We start from the raw sequence: 18872 nt of genomic DNA, 5'->3' as shown, positions 1-18872 counted from the left end.
CTAAATTGTTACAAATAATATCACAGGGTGTACAAACAGGGTGTACACTCACTGAGATATCAGGAGTCGTATCTCCTTAATATATTATGAATAATATCACAGGGTGTACACCCACTGTATTATTAGGAGTGATAGCTCTGTAGGATATTACAATTAATATCACAGTGTGTGCAGCCACTGTGATATTAGGAGCAACATCTTTCTAGGCTATTACAGACAATATCACAGGGTGTACGCCCACTCTGATGTCAGGAGCAATATCTCCCTAGGATATCCAAAATAATATCACAGGGTGTACAATCTCTGCCTTCCAGGTTCTAAGGGATTCTCCTGCTTCAGCCTCCCGAGCAGCTAGGGTTACCCGCCACCACGCCCCGCTAATTTTTTTTTTATTTTCACTAGAGACAGGGTTTCACCACGTTGGCCAGGCTGGTCTGGAACTCCTGACCTCAGGTGATCTGTCGGCCTCGGCCGCCCAAAGTGCTGGGATTACAGGTGTGAGCCATGGCACTCGGCCAAGAGTTATATATTCAATTAATGTGGAAACACAGCTCCCATATTTGAATGTGCATGTACTTTTATGAAGAAATGATGTCAGAAAACCTAAGGATGATAATAAATATGAAAAGTAACTGGCATGTTAAAAGGTCTTCCGATTAAGAACTCTAAGGTTCGATTTTGTTTTTAGATAATGCGGTCCTAGCTCTTGTATCATCCTTTTACATATTCTACATCAAAGGAATTTGTCGCACGGTGTCTGAATAAAACAGAGTGTATTTCACTGCTTCTTAATTTCATTCAATTAGACTGAGATCTTTTTCTTAAAGAGAGAAGAGCATCTTCATTACATTTTATTTTTTCTGAAAAGAGTAGGCCGTATTTTACTGAGATCATGGATTTGTTATATATTATGTTTTGGTCTTCTAACATTCTTCAGTGGATTTTCTCCAAAGTAGTATGTACAGAAGGAGTTGAATAGCAAAAAAGTAAATCATGTAATAATTCTGAGACTTTTGGGCTTGTCACAACTGAGAAATATTGCTGACGGTGTATGGTCCTCAAATGTGAAAATGTTCCTTGTGAATTGCTTGCATCCAAAATATACACACAGCATTAAGGGCTGGTTTTTATCTTTTATTTTTCCAATCCTCTTTTCTTCCCAAGGTGTCCAAGTCACACAGAGCCATGGCATCTCACAGGTGTCTGAGAATTCCTCCTCCTGGGACTCTCAGAGGATCCAGAACTGCAGCCTGTCCTCGCTGGGCTGTCCCCGTCCATGTATCTGGTCACAGTGCTAAGGAACCTGCTCATCATCCTGGCTGTCAGCTCTGACTCCCACCTCCACACCCCCATGTACTTCTTCCTCTCCAACCTGTGCTGGGCTGACATCAGTTTCACCTCAGCCACGGTTCCCAAGATGACTGTGGACATGCAGTTGCATAGCAGAGTCATCTCTTATGCGGGCTGCCTGACACGGATGTCTTTTTTCGTCCTTTTTGCATGTATAGAAGACATGCTCCTGACTATGATGGCCTAGGACTGCTTTGTAGCCATCTGTCGCCCTCTGCACTACGCAGTCATCGTGAATCCTCACCTCTGTGTCTTCTTAGTTTTGGGGTCCTTTTTCCTTAGCCTGTTGGATTCCCAGCTGCACAGTTAGATTGTGTTACAATTCACCTTCTTCAAGAATGTGGAAATCTCTCATTTTGTCTGTGAGCCATCTCAACTTCTCAACCTTGCCTGTTCTGACAGCGTCATCAATAGCATATTCATGTATTTCGATAGTACTATGTTTGGTTTTCTTCCCATTTCAGGGATCCTTTTGTCTTACTATAAAATTGTCCCCTCCATTCTAAGGATTTCATCGTCAGATGGGAAGTATAAAGCCTTCTCCACCTGTGGCTCTCATCTGGCAGTTGTTTGCTTATTTTTTGGAACAGGCATTGGCGTGTACCCGACTTCAGCTGTGGCACCACCCCCCAGCAATGGTGTGGTGGCGTCAGTGAAGTACACCGTGGTCACCCCCATGCTGAACCCTTTCATCTACAGCCTGAGAAACAGGGACATTCAAAGCGCCCTGTGGAGGCTGCGCAGCAGAACAGTCGAATCTCATGATCTGTTCCATCCTTTTTCTTGTGTGGGTAAGAAAGGGCAACCACATTAAATCCCTACATCTGCAAATCCTGCCCCTTAGTCACATTATTTTTGTGGCTTGATGGTTTTATTCCTTTCCGCATTTCCTATGTGAATACTGTTTTCTTCGTTATGCCTTTAACTGGAATGGGTGAGGATTCTGGGATCCTTTGTTTAGCAGAAACCTCATGACTGAATCCTCTATACCTAGGCGGCCTCCTTTAGTTTCTGAGCAATAACCCTGTCATCCAGGTGGAATCACAACCATCTTTTTATATACGGGAAGTCCTCACTTCATTTTGGAATTCCCTGAAAATTGACTTTATGGAAGCAATGTACAGCAGGTCCTCCAACACCACTGGTGCGTTCAAAGTTGTGTAGTTGTAATGTTGGTAAGGAATAAATGGTTTCACTATACCTAATTTTGCTTAAAGGTGAAGTTTCCAAGAGACTTTCAAAGATGTTAAGTGAGGACATACTGTACATCAAATTCATATCCTCTTCCAGAGTTCATGTGGAATTTCTTTATAAACTGCTTCTAGAGAATCTATTTAGGCAGGTTATGTGTAGAGATCCATGTCACCGGTCCTCAATCTTGACTTTGAGTCAAATCACCTGGGGAGCTTACAGATGATGAGGCCTGGGTCTCATTACCTGAGATTCTGATTTCCCTGCACCTGTGTATGTGGTTTTTTTTTTTTTTTTTAAGCACCAGAGGTGGTTGCAATGATGAAGTTTTTAGAGGCATCAAGCTCCAATGAGTAAGAACAGAAGTTAATTGTAGTATGATTTCTTCAAATATTATCTTCAAATGCATTGTCCATCAACACCATACAAATGTTTATTATGCTGTTTTTTCTTACCATTTAGCATTTTCTATTTTTTCTTTTTCTTTTCTTTTCTTTTTTTTTTTTTTTTTTTTTTTGAGGCAGAGTTTCACTCTTATTGCCCAGGCTGGAGTGCAATGGCATGATCTCGGCTCACTGCAACTTCTGCCTCCCATATTCAAGTGATTCTCCTGTCTCAGCCTTCCAAGTAGCTGGGATTACAGGTATGCGCTACCATGCCCCGCTTTTTTTTTTTTTTTTTTTGGTATTTTTAGTACAGACAGTGGTACTCCATATTGGTCAGGCTGGTCTTGAACTCCCAACCTCAGGTGATCCACCCGCTTCCGCCTCCCAATGTTCTAGGATTACAGGCGTGAGCGACCGCACCCAGCCACCACTTAGCATTTTCATTTTACATTTGTTGAAATTATAGATTTATACACACTTTGATTGCTGCTTTGTTATACACTTGCATATACATAAGACGGGAAATAGAAAAGAATAAAATGGGCACAGTATCCCTGAAGTTTCACATTCCGAGACATGTTAAAAATATTTGCTTTTTAGGAATTTGTTTCAAATGAGAAACTGTGGTATGCACACACAGTGAAGTATTATTCAGCCTAAAAAGGAATAAACAAAATCCTCTCCACTGCAGACAAAATGGATGAGATTGCAGATCTGTATTATTAAGTGAAATAAGCCAGGCACAGAATGACAAATATTTCATATCTTCACTTCCATGTAGGAACAAAAAAGAAAATCTTGGCCAGGTGTGGTGGCTCAGGCCTGTAATCCCCGCACTGTGGGAGGCCGAGTCGCACGGATCACTTGAGGCCAGGAGTTTGAGACCCACCTGGCCAACATGGTGAAACCCTGTCTCTACTGAAAACACAAACAATTAGCTGGGCGTGGTGACGCATGCCTGTAGTCTCAGCTACTCGGACGGCTGAGGCCCAAGAAGCGCTTGAACTCGGGAGGCAGAGGTTGCAGCGAGCCCGGATTGTGCCTGTATACTCCAACATAGTGAGCCGAGATTGGGTTCGTGATTTGGCTCTCGGCCTGGCTGTTGCTGGTTTTTAGAAATGCCACTGATTTTTGCACATTGATTTTGTATCCTGCAACTTTGCTGGAGTTATTTATCAGCTGAAGGAACTTTTGGGCTGAGACTCCAAGGTTTTCTGTATGTAGAATCATGTCATCTGCAAACAGGGATAGTTTGACTTCCTCTCTTCATATTTGGACACCTTTTATTTCTTTCTCTTGCCTGATTGCTCTGGCCACGACTTCCAATACTATGTTGAATAGGAGTGGTGAGAGAGGGCATCCCTGTCTTCTACTGGTTTTTAAAGGGAATGCTTCCAGCTTTTGCCCATTCCCATTCAGTATGATATTGGCTGATGTCATAGATGACTCTCATTATTTTGAGGTACATTCCTTCAATACCTAGTGTATTGAGAACTTTTAGCATGAAGGGATGCTGAATTTTATCGAAGGCCTTTTCTGAGTCTATTGACATAATCATGTGGTTTTTGTCTTTAGCTCTGTTTATGTGGTGAATTATGTTTGCTGATTTGCATGTGTTGAACCAACCTTCAACCAAGTAGGATGAAGCCTACTTGTTTGTGGTGGGTTAACTTTTTGATGTGCTACTGGATTCAGTTAGCAAGTATTTTGTTGAAGATTATTGCATCAATGTTTGTCAAGGATATTGGCCTGAAGTTTTTGCTTTTTATTGTGCCTCTGCCAGGTTTTGGTATCAAGATGATGCTGGCCTCACAGAATGAGTTAGGGAGGAGTCCTTCCTCCTCAATGTTTTGTAATAGTTTCTATAGGAATGGTACCAGCTCTTCTTTGTACATCTGGTAGAATTTGGATGTGAATCCATCTGGTCCTGGGCTTTCTTACTGATTGAATTTCAGAGCTCATTATTGTTCTATTCAGGGAATCAATTTCTTCATGGTTCAGTCTTGGGAGGGTTTATATGTCCAGGAACATACCCAACTCTTCTAGGTTTTCAAGTTCTTGTACATAGAGGTGTTTGTAGTAGTTTTGGATAGTTAGTTTTCTGTCTGTGGGGTCAGTGGTAACATCCTCTTTGTCATTTCTAATTGTGTTTATTTGGATCTTCTTTCTTGTTAGTCTAGCTAGTGGTCTATGTATCTTATTAATTTTTTCAAAAATCTAACTCCTGAATTTATTGGTTTTTTGAATTTTTTTGTGTGTGTCTCAATTTCCTTCAGTTCAGCTCTGATTTTTGTTATTTCTTGTCCGCTGCTAGCCTTGGAGTTGGTTTGCTCTTGCTTCTGTAATTCTTTCAGTTGTGATATTAGGTTGTTAATTTGAGATCCTGCTAACTTTTTGATGTGGATGTTTAGTGCTATTACTCTCCCTTTTAACACTGCCTTAGCTGTGTCCCAGAGTTTCTTGTAAGTCAGCAAATCTCTTAATGATTGATTTTCATTGGTGTGTTAGTTATTTACTAAAAACTTTATGCAATATACACATGATTGTGTTGATCATTATGCCTTATTTCTGTGCATTAAAAATCCTTCTATACTCACCCTTTGGGATATTTTATAGCAGTTGATCTTTTAAAATCTTATGAGCTCATGGATTTTCATTGGATTATTATTCTCTTTGTGTTGCTCAAATGGTTTGAACTTGGTGGCGGAGCCCCTTCAAGGAGCATCTTTGCTCCAGAATTATGTAGGATATATTTCAAACTATTCTCACTCTTCCAATAAAAAGATGTGTAGCCTCAACTTGATGTTTTCTGCCTGTGGAAATGCCTATAGTCTTTTCACAGAGCTACACTTTTCATTTAGTGGAAACAACGATCTGATTGTTTTTCTTGAGCACAAGTAATAGCTGAAATCACTTTTCAGTAATTTTAGAGATGTAAACTAAAAATAAAATTCTAAGCCCACACTGACTGAACAGACCCCCGGTTGGCCAAGGGGACCCCAGGAAAAACTTAAAAACTTAGTTCCCAGCCACAGTGGGATGGGAGGTCATACAGGCCCTTTTTTTACCCCTTCTCTTTTATGGTTTGGACACAACAAGTAACCAGCCTTAATGTTAAAATAGAGATCATAAGACTGACAGAACAGACTCTTTGTGACAATAAGATACCAAATTATAAACAAGATCTAAGACCATACCAGGCAAGGGTTAAATTACACATCTCTACACCTAATGAACAAACTATGTTCTAGCTGCCACAGGTTTTTCTTTTTCTCCAGCAGGTAAATAAGCACTGCTCTTGAGATAAGTAATATTAAAAGAATTTGCAGCTCCACCAGATGCTGACTAACTTACCGCCTGTTGCACTAGCCATAGCTACAGCTTTGATTGGACAAGAGACTGATTTCAGTAACTTTCTCCTGATAAGAAGACCACTGACCATGGACTGGCCCTGGCTGGCTGTGCTCTTGCGTGCATTCGTGTTCTTAAAAAACCTTTTGATGTGCAGGGCCTTACTATAACACATTTAAATGTTAAGTCACCACCCCAAAGTGAACATGCATGTTACATGCATGTTTGCTCGATAAGCATGTGTCAGGACCACCTTCATGAATATTCATAGCTCCTCCTGTAACCTGTTGAGTATTTATATTTATCCAACCTATTTGGCATAAAGCTCCTGCCCTAACCCCTCCTCCTTCAGAGTGCCTGTCTCTGGGCTTGGCTGGAGGCCCACTTTCTAGCCTGAGGGATGGTCACCTTTTACAAGAAATAATGTCTCCTCTCTTTTTCTAAATTTGTAAATTGTATTTATTAATTTTTTTAAGTTAATAGAGGCAAAGCTAGAAATTGAGTTTTTTTTTTTTTTTTTTTTTTACAAGAGCATGAGTTCACATTTCTGCTTCCATTTGAACTACACATTTGAATTTTATGTATTGTCCTTGTAGAGAAAAAATTTCCGGCCGGGTACGGTGGCCCACTCCTGTAATCCCAGCACTTTGGGAGGCCAAGACGGGCGGATCACGAGGTCAGGAGATAGAGACCATCCTGGCTAACACGGTGAAACTCCCTCTCCACTAAAAATACAAAAAAAAAAAAAAAAAAATTAGCCGGGCCTGGTGGCAGGCGCCTGTAGCCCCAGCTACTCAGGAGGCTGAGGCGGGAGAATGGCGTTGAACGTGGGAGGCGGAGCTTGCAGTGAGCCGAGATTGCGACACTGCACTCCAACCTGGGCGGCAGAGCGAGACTCCGTCTCAAAAAAAAAAAAACCAAAAATTCACTCCATTTTCTGAGCCTCTGTTACAGACAACATTCTTTTAACATATGTGTCATAACACTGTGACTTATGCTAGATTATAATAGTGCCTAAAGTTTTTATAACAAAGTGCGTGCCTACAGGCTTGGTTGTTGGACGCCTCATTAAGGGTATGATTCTACTTCTTTTCTTTTATGGGACTGACGCGTTTTTTCAACAAATACTATTGGATGCTTTATTATGTTCCCCTTAAAATTATCCCGAATAGACTCCACATTATATTGACAAAGAGGGACAAATTCATCGCTACTCATTTCTGGAAATTTCAATGAGAATAAGCACAATAATAATAGTTTAAAGTATATTTCTAGATATTTTTCAATCTCCCCAGGAATTGAAAAGTTGTAGTTTTTTTCTCTTTCAAAATTGGAAGTGTTGTTTTTGGATGAGTGAAAGGAGGATGTAGAAAATGATTCCACAGCTACCGGATTGTCTAGAACGGGATTTCCTTTTCTGATTGACAGTTTACCATGTTAGAATAACAGATTCTCAAGAGGAGGACAGTGCATCACAAAAATTGGTCAGAACATGTTGTCATGAGGTTGATGCTTTCATTCTGGGGCCTTTATAGGGATGTTTGGGAAAAGTTCATAAAAGGGAACCTTGTTGCTCAAAGCTATCCTCTTTTTTTTTTTTTTAATTCTTATTTAGTTTGTCAGTAACCATCAGTAGAAAATCATAGGAATGTGGACCAAACACATTGATTTTGGCTTTAGGTCTCTATGTACTGGTGTTGAGTGGAGAGTAATAAAGTGAAATCAATATGGTAACTCAAAGAAGTAAATAAAATCTAAGATCTCTAATATCCAATAAAATTGGATTTACGCTGAATATTACACTAGAAGTATAGACAATAGAAAAATGCACTTCTCATCAAAGGATAGTGAAAGTAGTACTATATATTTGGAATATATAGTCTTCCAAATATTTAACTTTTATTTAATCCCATTCTTGAGGGTAGAAAGGGAAAAGAGTTATTAGAGTGAAGAATGAGGAGCTGGTTTCTTGGTAAGAGAAGGCCAAGCATGATGGATAATGCCTTCTTTACAGATTATAAACCTGACTTTGAAACACGATTAGGTAATGAAAGAGGGGGGTTTCAAAGAGGAAGAAATAGTGGAATAGTCATTTGGCAGAAAAATTTATTTTACTCTTTTTTTTTTTTTTTTTTTTGAGACAGAGTCTCTCTCTGTCTCCTAGGCTGGAGTGCAATGGCACGATCTTGGCTTAGTACAACCTCTGCCTCCCAGACTCAAGAGATTCTCCTGCCTCAGCCTCCGGAGTAGCTAGGACTACAGGTGCCTGCCACCATGCCTGGCTAACGTTTGTATTTTTAGTAAAGACAGGATTCCACCATATTGGCCAGGCTGGTCTTGAACTCCTTACCTCAAGTGATCTGCCCGCCTCAGCCTCTCAAAGTGCTGGGATTACAGGCTTGAGCCACCATGCCCAGCCAGAAAAATCTATTATAGTCTTTACTCCTTAAGGTGACAATAATTTTTTTTTTTTTTGCATGAAGTAGTTGAAAAGGAAAATTTCTATCTTGTGCTTAATTCTCATATGAAGAGTTACAGACTACTGAGGAATTTCTGGAGTTCACAGTGATTTTGCCCTTTGGATCTTACATCAGAAAAAAATAGGGACATTTTGGACTGTCTTCTCATGTTCTGCAGATTTTAAGAAAGTAGATTTCAGATATTTCACAGAAATGATTTGCATGTTTCTTTGGGCAGAATGTCTGAAGTACTGCCCAGGGCAGATCAGAGCTGCTTGGAGTTTGAGGAATCCCTGAGTCTGTTATGAAGCACACACCGCAGCTATCACTGCTGTCTTTATGAGATGTAGGAAACAGGACTGGTACTCATGCCACATACTTGTAAAGGCAGCTATTGAATTCCACCCATTGCCTCACTTTCACAGTAGGTGAATCCACCCAGGATAGTACATGTCTGTTAATATAAATTTTGTAACATCAAAGTACTAAAAAGATTGGGAGTTGAGTTGTTTGCCGTCAGACTTTATTGCATGTTTCTCATTTCTTTTCCCTGCCTGATATTTTAGTTGCAGAGTCCATGTAGAATTTTTATCTATAGTGTTTAACCCAACAAGTACCAAATGTAAAGGACAGATGTCGACTCTTATGGAAATGGACCTCAAGCAGCATGAGAACGGCATCTGTTAGTCGATAAAGTAATGGCACTGCTGAGAGTATGTGAATAAATCCATGGCTGTGAGAGCCTTCCTGTGCATTTTGTTCCCATTCTGCTTCCAAGTATAATTCCATGTCCACCGTGTCTAGTAGAGCCTCCTTCACGAAGACGGCCCTACAATGGCATGAACCGTTTTTGAGTCTTGCCTCCACTGGAGATTTCTCCCACCTCGCCATCCTGCTGACATTCTCATATAACTGCCTCCGTAGCCCTAAGGGTGTGTCTATTGTGACTGCGTGTCTGTTCTCACTGTTCTGATTCAGACATACTTGTCATTATAAGATCCTTTTCCCTTTGGAACAATCAGAGTACATTATGCAAATGTATCCAGCATGGAAATACTGGACGTTCACGGTGAGGGATTTCCAGCCTCATCTCTTGCATCTGGCTGCTGAAACATGACAAACCTCACACACACATGGGTATACACACACAGTCACACTCACATGCTATTTTTTTCAATAGTCTTCCAAAATGCCTGTTCCTCTGTCTTATTTTTCTTTTATCTCTCCTTTCTGGCCATGGTCTATGTACTATTTCTTTCATCATTCAAAGTGATGTTCACTCCTTTGATGAAACATATTTTCTTCTCATGGCCTTACTTTATGTTCATGCCTTTTCTTTCTCTGTAGCCTATAACTTGTATTAAGAAGATGTTTCTAGCATAAAAAGTAATTCCTACTGGCAGGAAACTTGAAAGGATTTTAGAATCCCCACTGAGTTTGATGAAGTGTGAATAAAATTAAAGGTTCATTTTCCTCTACAGAGAGACCTTGCTCTTCTGTAAACATAAGGCAATCAACGGCAATCAGATGACATGGCAGGAAACTTCCATCTTTATTAAAAGTTTCAGAGATGTTAGAGCTAATCCTGAAATATATGTTAGAGGCACTTTTTTATGTAAGTTTTTTTTCAGTCTGAATAATTTGATACTTTTCAAATAATTTCTCTTCATATTGAATTCTCATTTTAGTAAAAGCTTCATCAGCCTCCTGTTTCTCTAGAAAACTTTGTGAGATCTTTGCTTTATCTTTGAAAGGTGAGTCGTATCAGGCTCCGTCACATAAATCATGCAGTCCCAAACAATGTGGTCTGAAGCAGGACTGTGAAGAGTAAGTCAGGTCTTTATCAATATATTTGCTCTCTAAAGTAAATATACCTAAATCTAAATGGAACCAAAAAAAAAAAAAAAGGAACCCAATAAAAAGATGGTTTGAATAGAAACTACTAATACATACAACACACATGCACCTCTTTAAGCTGCAATGCTGTATTTTCTTGGTGGTGTCTGTAATTGTCCATTGGTTGACACTCTCCTGGTGGTCTGCCAAGGGCATCGCTCTGGATCGGATTCTATTATAAGAGCACTTGTCAAGAGCAACATCTAGACAGCTTCGGGCCATAAATCCAACCTTCAGGCATTAGAGGTGAGGGGCTGCATTTCTTCTTGCAGCTGGGCAAGTAGTTTTGAGTTATAAAGGCTTAGGTCCTTCTAGGCTGTATGGTGAGCTCCTTTACCGGGGATTTGTTTCTCTGATCACCTTACCTTCCATGCCCTCACTGTGACTGGCAATATGCAATCTAGTGAGCCTCTGGCGTCAACTCCAGATATGATTACTGCAAAGTTCTGCCTCTCTCACCAAACTGGCTTTAGCTTTTACAGAAATAAAAATTAGACAGCTCCCAGATGTTGATGCTGAGAAAGTATTGTGGTTGCCACACACTGGGACTCAGACTCACAATTAAAACTCAATCTAAAACTCAATCCTGCCTCACAGTCAATCCAATATGCTACGCCATACCCTAGACCCAAATCCATATTGTCATAATCACATATTTTTTAGGTGTGTCTAATTTTCTAACCTGTCCAGGGACTCAACTCAATTCCTATTAAGAGACCCATATAGGCCAGGCCCTGGTGGCTCACGCCTGTAGTCCCAGCATTTTGGGAGGCCAAGATAGGTGGATCACTTGAGGCCAGAAGTTCGAGACCAGCCTGGCCAACATGGTAAAACCCCATCTCTACTAAAAATAACAAAAATTAGCCGGGCATGGTGGCATGTGCCTATAATCCCAGTTACGCGGGAGGCTGAGGCAGGAGAATTGCTTGAACCCTAGAGGCAGAGGCTACAGTGAGCTAAGATTGTGCCACGGCACTCCAGCTTGGGCGACAGAGCAAGATTCTGTCTCAAAGAAAAGAAAAGAGAAAGAAGAGAAGAGAAGAGAAGAGAAGAGAAGAGAAGAGAGGAGAGGAGAGGAGAGGAGAGGAGAGGAGAGGAGAGGAGAGGAGAGGAGAGGAGAGGAGAGGAGAGGAGAGGAGAAGAGAAGAGAAGAGGAGAGGAGAAGAGGGGAGGGGAGGGGAGGGAAGGAGAAGAGAAAAGAGACCCATATATACCCAACCCAGTCCCTAAACCTGAAAAAATGCATTAACTTTATACATTGCATCTCTGTTTCAATCATTCCAAGTGTCTTGTCAGCTCAATGAGTCCATGTTTAATGTTTATGAAGATTTAGATATTCTTTGTTACCTCTGTTCTTTTCTTCTGCTTTTACAATGGCTCTCAGCAATGTTGCTTTAGCGGGACTTTCATGTCCTTGGGACGTTAAAAGGTCTTATCATTCTTATTGGGTCTACTGCTAGTGCAGTGACCTGCCATGTCAGGATAGCTGGGTCCCTATAATCCTTATGGTGTCCTCTACTGTCAAGAGAGTGGGTCATAGCACTAAACTTCCTTTCCATACTATGTTTTTTAAATTCAATTTACAATAAAAATTGATGATATAAGTCAAGATAGTTGCTAACAATTTGTCACTGCATACATTATTATTCTCCTCCAAGTCTCTTTAGTTTGAGATATTTGTGAGGTAACAAGAAAATTTTATCCCTCATTTCTATACATTTCTGCCCATTTTTTGAACTTTGCTTGGGTTAATGAATCCCTACCCTTTTACCTTTATAAGCAATTTTGATGTCATACAACAAAGTTATGGGACTATATTTTGACTGTGTTAATAGTTTTATGATTGTGGAGAGGCTCTGGCACTGTTCCATTTTCCATTTATTTCAACTCCTGGTTTTTTGGGTAGTTGTTTCTTTTATAGCCATTAAACCTTTCAATTATTTATTCTTTTGTAGCTGGATTAAAGACTATGAAATTTCCATAATATACCTTCTAATGGGCTCATTCCTCCATTTCTCTAGCTATAAAAATGTTTCCTGGTCTGCTTCTTTGATGTTCTAAGCAAGGACTATAGTGTTTTGGGGTGCAATCGGGTGTGCAAATCCTAGTCTTCAGTCATAGCATATACTTTTGTCTTTGTGGTTCAATCGCAGGTTAAAATTAGTCTATCTGTCATATTTCCCCAGTGTATCTTCCTTGTGGTACCTTTTCTATTACATATTCCTTGGATAGTGGATATATCTCACACTGTTTCTATGACATGCTTTGTTGTTATGAATACTTCTCTCCCTTGACCATGCAATTGGTAAGTTTGTTGCAAATGTCCAATTTTGGATGGACCTATCTAGTTAGTATTTCTACCAATTGGTTAATTTATATTATAACTCTAGTTAGTTTCATTAGTTCTTTATTTTGATTTTTGAGTCATCTTTCTGGGGCATTGAAACATATCTGATTGGTAGGTTACTTGGTTCTATTTGGTGTATTTCTGTTCCTGTTAGCTTTTTCCACATTGGTTGTCCATTAGTCTATTATTTATTTTTCACTTTGAGGACCAAATTGTTAGGGCATTGAATGTTATTCACGCGAACAAGAATTGATCATTTCAGAGTGCCTTTCTGCATGTGATGCCTCTTTCCTGGTTGTGTTACTTTTGACATAACTGACTTGCCTGCCCTCCTCAGTCCATCAAGGATATCTGCCATCTACCTGCTCATCCAAAGTCCTAGATTCTCAGTTACCCGCCTGGGAACTTTCTCTTTGGTGAACAGAGTCTCTTTTCCTCCCTTTGCCTCTGTTTTGGAGGTTACTTAGTGTGTGACCTGAATTGTGCTATTTATCCAGGTGTGGTCTGTGTTTCTGTCTCATGGGGCTTACCTGTCCACATGGCAGGTGTTTCCATTGTTCAAATAAGGGTAGTGGGCTGTCCTACTTATTCACTTATTTTATCAGTGAAGAACTTATTTTATCACTTATTTTATCAGTGAAGAGCTTTCTCTGTAGCTCACTGAATCCTCAGCCATTTAGGATCAGGTTTTTAAGGACCTAAAAGTAGAAATTTATCCTGGTTTACAGTGCTTGGAATATGATAGTTTCCCACCTGGACTTTTTTTTTTTGAGAAGAAGTCTCGCTCTGTCACCCAGGCTGGAGTGCAGTGGCATGATCTCGGCCCACTGCAACCACCACCTCCTGGGTTCAAGCAATTCTCCTGCTTCAGCCTCCTGAGTAGCTGAGACTACAGGCGCATGCCACCACGCCCGGCTAATTTTTTGTATTTTTAGTAGAGATCGGGTTTCACCATGTTGGCTAGGGTGGTCTCCAACTCCTGACCTCAGGTGATCTGCTCGCCTCGGCTTCCCAAAGTGCTGAGATTACAGCCATGAGCCACCACACCCAGCCACACCTGTACTTTTAATTTATATTTTCTATGTAATGAACATTCCTCTAGGGTTTCGACTGCTTCGAGTAGTTTATTTAATGGCAGTCTTGGGTTCCCCAATCAGTGTAGCTCTTTCCTGGAGAGGTGCTGCCTTTATATGGGTTCTAACAAGAATATCACCCACACGTAAGTCAGATAATTGTTTATATTCTGTATGTGAATCAGTATAGGCCCTTGCTCTCATTCTTAACTACATAGGTTATTTTGCTTCTTTATAGTCTTCTCATGGTTTAGCCATTGAGCTGTTGTCTGGGGTTAACTTCTGCTTCTCCATCCTGTAAATTTCCATCTCAGAAACTACCTGGGATTTGCATTAGGTCTGAATTGAATCTATCATCTGATGTTAACCCTTCTCATATAATCCTTGTCTATATCGTCTAAGATGTTTGTCTTGGATAGGATTACTGTACAGAAGTTGGCCCTGTCATCTGCACCCTTGTCTCTCTACGTTTTGTGGAAAAACAAATAAGGCAACCCTCATATTACAATAATAAAGATATTGTAGCTGCCACATACAAACACCTGAAGTCACAGTTCAAGAACTTGAATATTCTACATTAGAGCTTTGCTCTAAACCAACTGAATTTCTTTAGCTCCCAATGTTATTGAAGAAAAATATTTATTTATGTATTAGTTACTTACCTGTATTTATTGGATGTCTTCTATGCACAGAAACTGGAGTTTGATGTTGATCAAGGTTTCCAAATAATTGATCCCTGGGGCACCTTTTTGATGACCTCTTTCTCTCCCACTCATCCTACTGCCGCTACACTGGCCTCCTTCCTGTCCTGGATACTTTATCAGCATGCCTCATCTCAGGCCTTCACCCTCTGTCTGCTGTCTTCTCTCAGACATCAGAATGAATTACTCTCTGTTCATCCAGGTTTCTGCTTGCATATCAGATTTCCCAGGAAGGAAGATACCCTGCACGGTGACTGTGCACTGTGTCACCTTAGATAATCAGGAGCTATATTTTCCAGATTCTCTTCCCAGTATCCTTCCAGGCTGTGGTTACATACATTAGAAATGTATGCGAAGTGTGGAAGGCTGAAGGGAAGCAGAGGCCATTTCAATGCTCTGAAGATTGGGGTAAGACCCCAGGTGCTACTGCAGGTTTTGCACATTGTCTCTGATGTCATTGGTGAGGCAGTGTCCACACTGCCGGTGCTTTAGTTCTTGCAGGTCCTGGGCTTTGTAACTCTGCAGTTCTACAGTGAGGAGCTTCAGCTTCTCCTGAAAGCCATCTGCCTCATTGAGGTTGGGGGTAAGGAAACTTGCTTTGTCCTCCTGGGTCTCACTTTGTCCTCAGGGATTCTAGTCTATCCTTGTCCTCTCCCACTCCATGTCCAGGTTATCCCAACTGACCTCTAGTGATTTTAGTCCTGACACCAGAGCCACAGGTCTTGTCTAGGCTTCTCCTCCAGCTTGCACAATTGCACAGGGTCCAATCCTATAAAGGCCTCTTATTACAAATCATTCGGTGGCTCTGCTTTTTTTATTTTTTTATCAATACTTAGAGATGCATTTTATCTAAAATTGTATCTCTTCTCACTTGCTATTGTCTTGTCCTGCCCTACTTTATTACTTTTTTCTTTTTCTTTGTTTTTTTTTTTTTTTTTGAGACGGATTTTTGCTCTTGTTGCCCATGCTGGAGTGCAATGGTATGATCTCGGCTCGCTGCAACCTCTGCCTCCCAGGTTCAAGCGATTCTCCTGCCTCAGCCTCCCAAGTAGCTGGGATTACAGGTGCCCACCACCACACCCGGCTAATTTTTTGTATTTTTAGTAGAGATAGAGTTTCACCATGTTGGCCAGGCTGGTCGTGAACTCCTGACCTCAGGTGATCCACCCGCCTTGGCCTCCCAAAGTGCTGGGATTGCAGGTGTGAGAGCCACTGTGCCCAGCCACTTTATTACTTTTATATCACTCACAACTTCCTAATAATATACTATAATAATTTGCTTTTCTGTTTGGTTCTTATTTCTCCCACTTGCATGAAAGGTGCAGTAAAGCAAGAAGTTTGCTTTCCCATTGACTACTAATGCTCAGCTCCTCAGACATTGCTTTGCATATGGAAATCTCCCACTATTTGTTGAATGAATGAAATTTTAAACAAATTTTCAGTGTTCATATTTTGATAGTTTATTTGTTGTAAATATTTTAATGTCTGTGACATGTGGCTCTTCTTTTATTCTTATGTATATCATGTCTTCCCATAAGGGAGTTTTGAATTTAAATCTTTCCATTAACTACTTATGTTGTTGTATGTGTGTATCTTGCTTAAGAAGGCATTTCTTACACCAAGAGCGTAAAATTTTTCCTGTATTTTCTACTAATATCATATTTTTACATTTTACTCTATTTCCATTTGATTTTAATTTTGTACAGAGTGTAATATAGGAATATAACTCTTCCCCTACATGAGCATGAACCTGACACTAACTCATTAATCATCTACATAGTTGACATTGATGCAAAGCATTGCTTTTGCCACAATTTATTTATATTACATAATTTTTTTATTTTTAAATTTGCAACCTAGCATGTAGTTATAATTTTGTGTTTGAAAATAATGTGTATTCCAGTTGATTGATGACTATAAGTATGCATATGGTTTATCAACACAGTACTTATGTTCAAGTATTTTAATTGTGTTATTAACATCTCTGTACTTTATAATTACTTTATCTCGTCTGTTCATTTCAGACTAAAAGGGTTATCTCACTAGAATTACACATTTTGTATTTTCACTCTGAACTTAATTTTTAAAATATATTCTGAAGCTATATATTAGGTGCAGATATATTATAGCTCCTATATCTACTAGTAGAGTGTAGCTTTTTATCAATATGAAATATCTTTTTATCTTTTTAGTGGCTTTTTTCAGTCCCCTTCTTTAGACATGCATTTGTCGTTTTGTTGTAGGCCTGTCTTTTGTAAATGAAATAGCTATTTTTAAAAATATTTAATCATAGAATATCTGTCTTTTGAGAAATATTCTTCACCCAAGTGTGTTTATTTAGACTGTAGCTATATATAATTTATTCCCATCATCTTATTTTATATTTTCTATTTACCATGCTTTCTTGTTCTTTTCTGTCTTTTTTTTTTCCTTGACTGGACTTTATTGAATTGTTAAAGTTTTCTGAGTTTTACTCTTTTCTTAAAATCTTGGACATGTCATATAGTATTTCATTTTACAGTCATGGTAATCAAATTTTAGCACATATTTAACTTGTCATTTTTTTCTAAAATTCTCTAGCTCTTCAGTATTTATAATCCCTTCCTTTAAGAGAAAAGAGCCAGGGAATCCTTCACTTCTACAAGAGCCACTTCTCCTAAAGCTATCTTAAGGACCATAAAGTTCTGTTAACCAGTTTCTGATTTTTATTGATTTTGGTTCTTACTCACCAGCATTTAAATTCACATTTACTTAAACTTCAGTTTTACTTCCTTTTTGCTTTACCACTGTTACTTGTATTTCAAATCTACCTATGAGATTTATTTTCAGTTTTACTACCATGCAGTTTGCAAATTGGTTACCATTTCTGACTTCTTGTATTAAAAAATAATAATAATTTCCCATCCTGAAAGATGATTTGGTTGCTCAGAGAATCTAATATCAAAGATATTTACTCTCAGAACTTTGAAGAGTTTTAACTAATACATTCTTTTATATTATAGAGTCACTTTTTTGTAATATAATAGCTACATGAAAATGTAACCACTATGTAAAGTTCAGCCTTAGAGGTACAGTGCCATGTCTTTGTTGAACATTCCCCAATTCCAACTTTAACTTGGGCTAAGTTTGATTCCCCTTGTGAGATGTAACTACTCTCATCAAGGCTATTTTTCCAGATCATTTTTCTGGTCATTTATAGATTCAATCATTTATTTATTTATTCATTCACTCAATATGTGTTTGTATTTATTCTATGTAGTTAATAGTCATTATTTTAGGCATTAGGAACATACCATGATGAATACAGGTTTACTCTCATGCAGCATATATTTGCAGGGTAGGGGCAGATATTAAACCCTTACACACACACATACACAGACACACACACATATACACAGACACACACATACTATCTGATAGTTATAAGGGCTATAAGAAAAACTAAAATTAAAATAAAAAGATAATAGAAAGTGATAGAGGGCTTATTTTGAGTAAAGCCATCCCAGAGGTGTCTCAGAGGGAGGAATCAGAGCTAGAGATAACTATTTCTGTGTGATGCAATTCTATAGGTGTTTGGAGCCAAGGGACATGATGAAATCACACAGAAAGGAAGAGTAAACAGAGGAGAGATCCAGAGATTGGGCTCTTGGACACAACATCATTTAGAGGTTATGAAGAATTGGATGGTCCAGCAAAGGAGAATGAGGAGTGGCTGCTGATGTAGAAGGAAAATTAGGAGTCTGTTGTTTCAGAAGCCAGTGGAGAAAAGTGTTTCAAGAAGGTAGTATTGAATATTTGTGGAGAAATCTGTTTAGCACTCTGTTTCAAAGCCTCCTGAGATGTTCAGTAAGATAAGGATATGGGATATTCATTGAAGTTTGGCCATGTAAAAATTATAGTATACCTTGAAAAGAGTGTTTTCTGCTGAGCATTGGCACAGATGTCCAAATGTTCCAGATTCAGGAGACAATGTGAGAAGAGGAATTAAAAACAGCAGCTACAGAGGACTCATGGGAAAGGGTTCATTTTTCCAGAGTTCCAAGAAATGGGTCAGTAGCTAATAAGAGATGTTAAGACAATAGGTTATTTTTAAAAATATGTGATATATTAAAGTCCAC

This window comes from Pan paniscus, chromosome 11 (genome assembly GCF_029289425.2).
Source record: "Pan paniscus chromosome 11, NHGRI_mPanPan1-v2.0_pri, whole genome shotgun sequence".
Classification (NCBI taxonomy): domain Eukaryota; kingdom Metazoa; phylum Chordata; class Mammalia; order Primates; family Hominidae; genus Pan; species Pan paniscus.
This window is presented reverse-complemented; position numbering follows the sequence as displayed.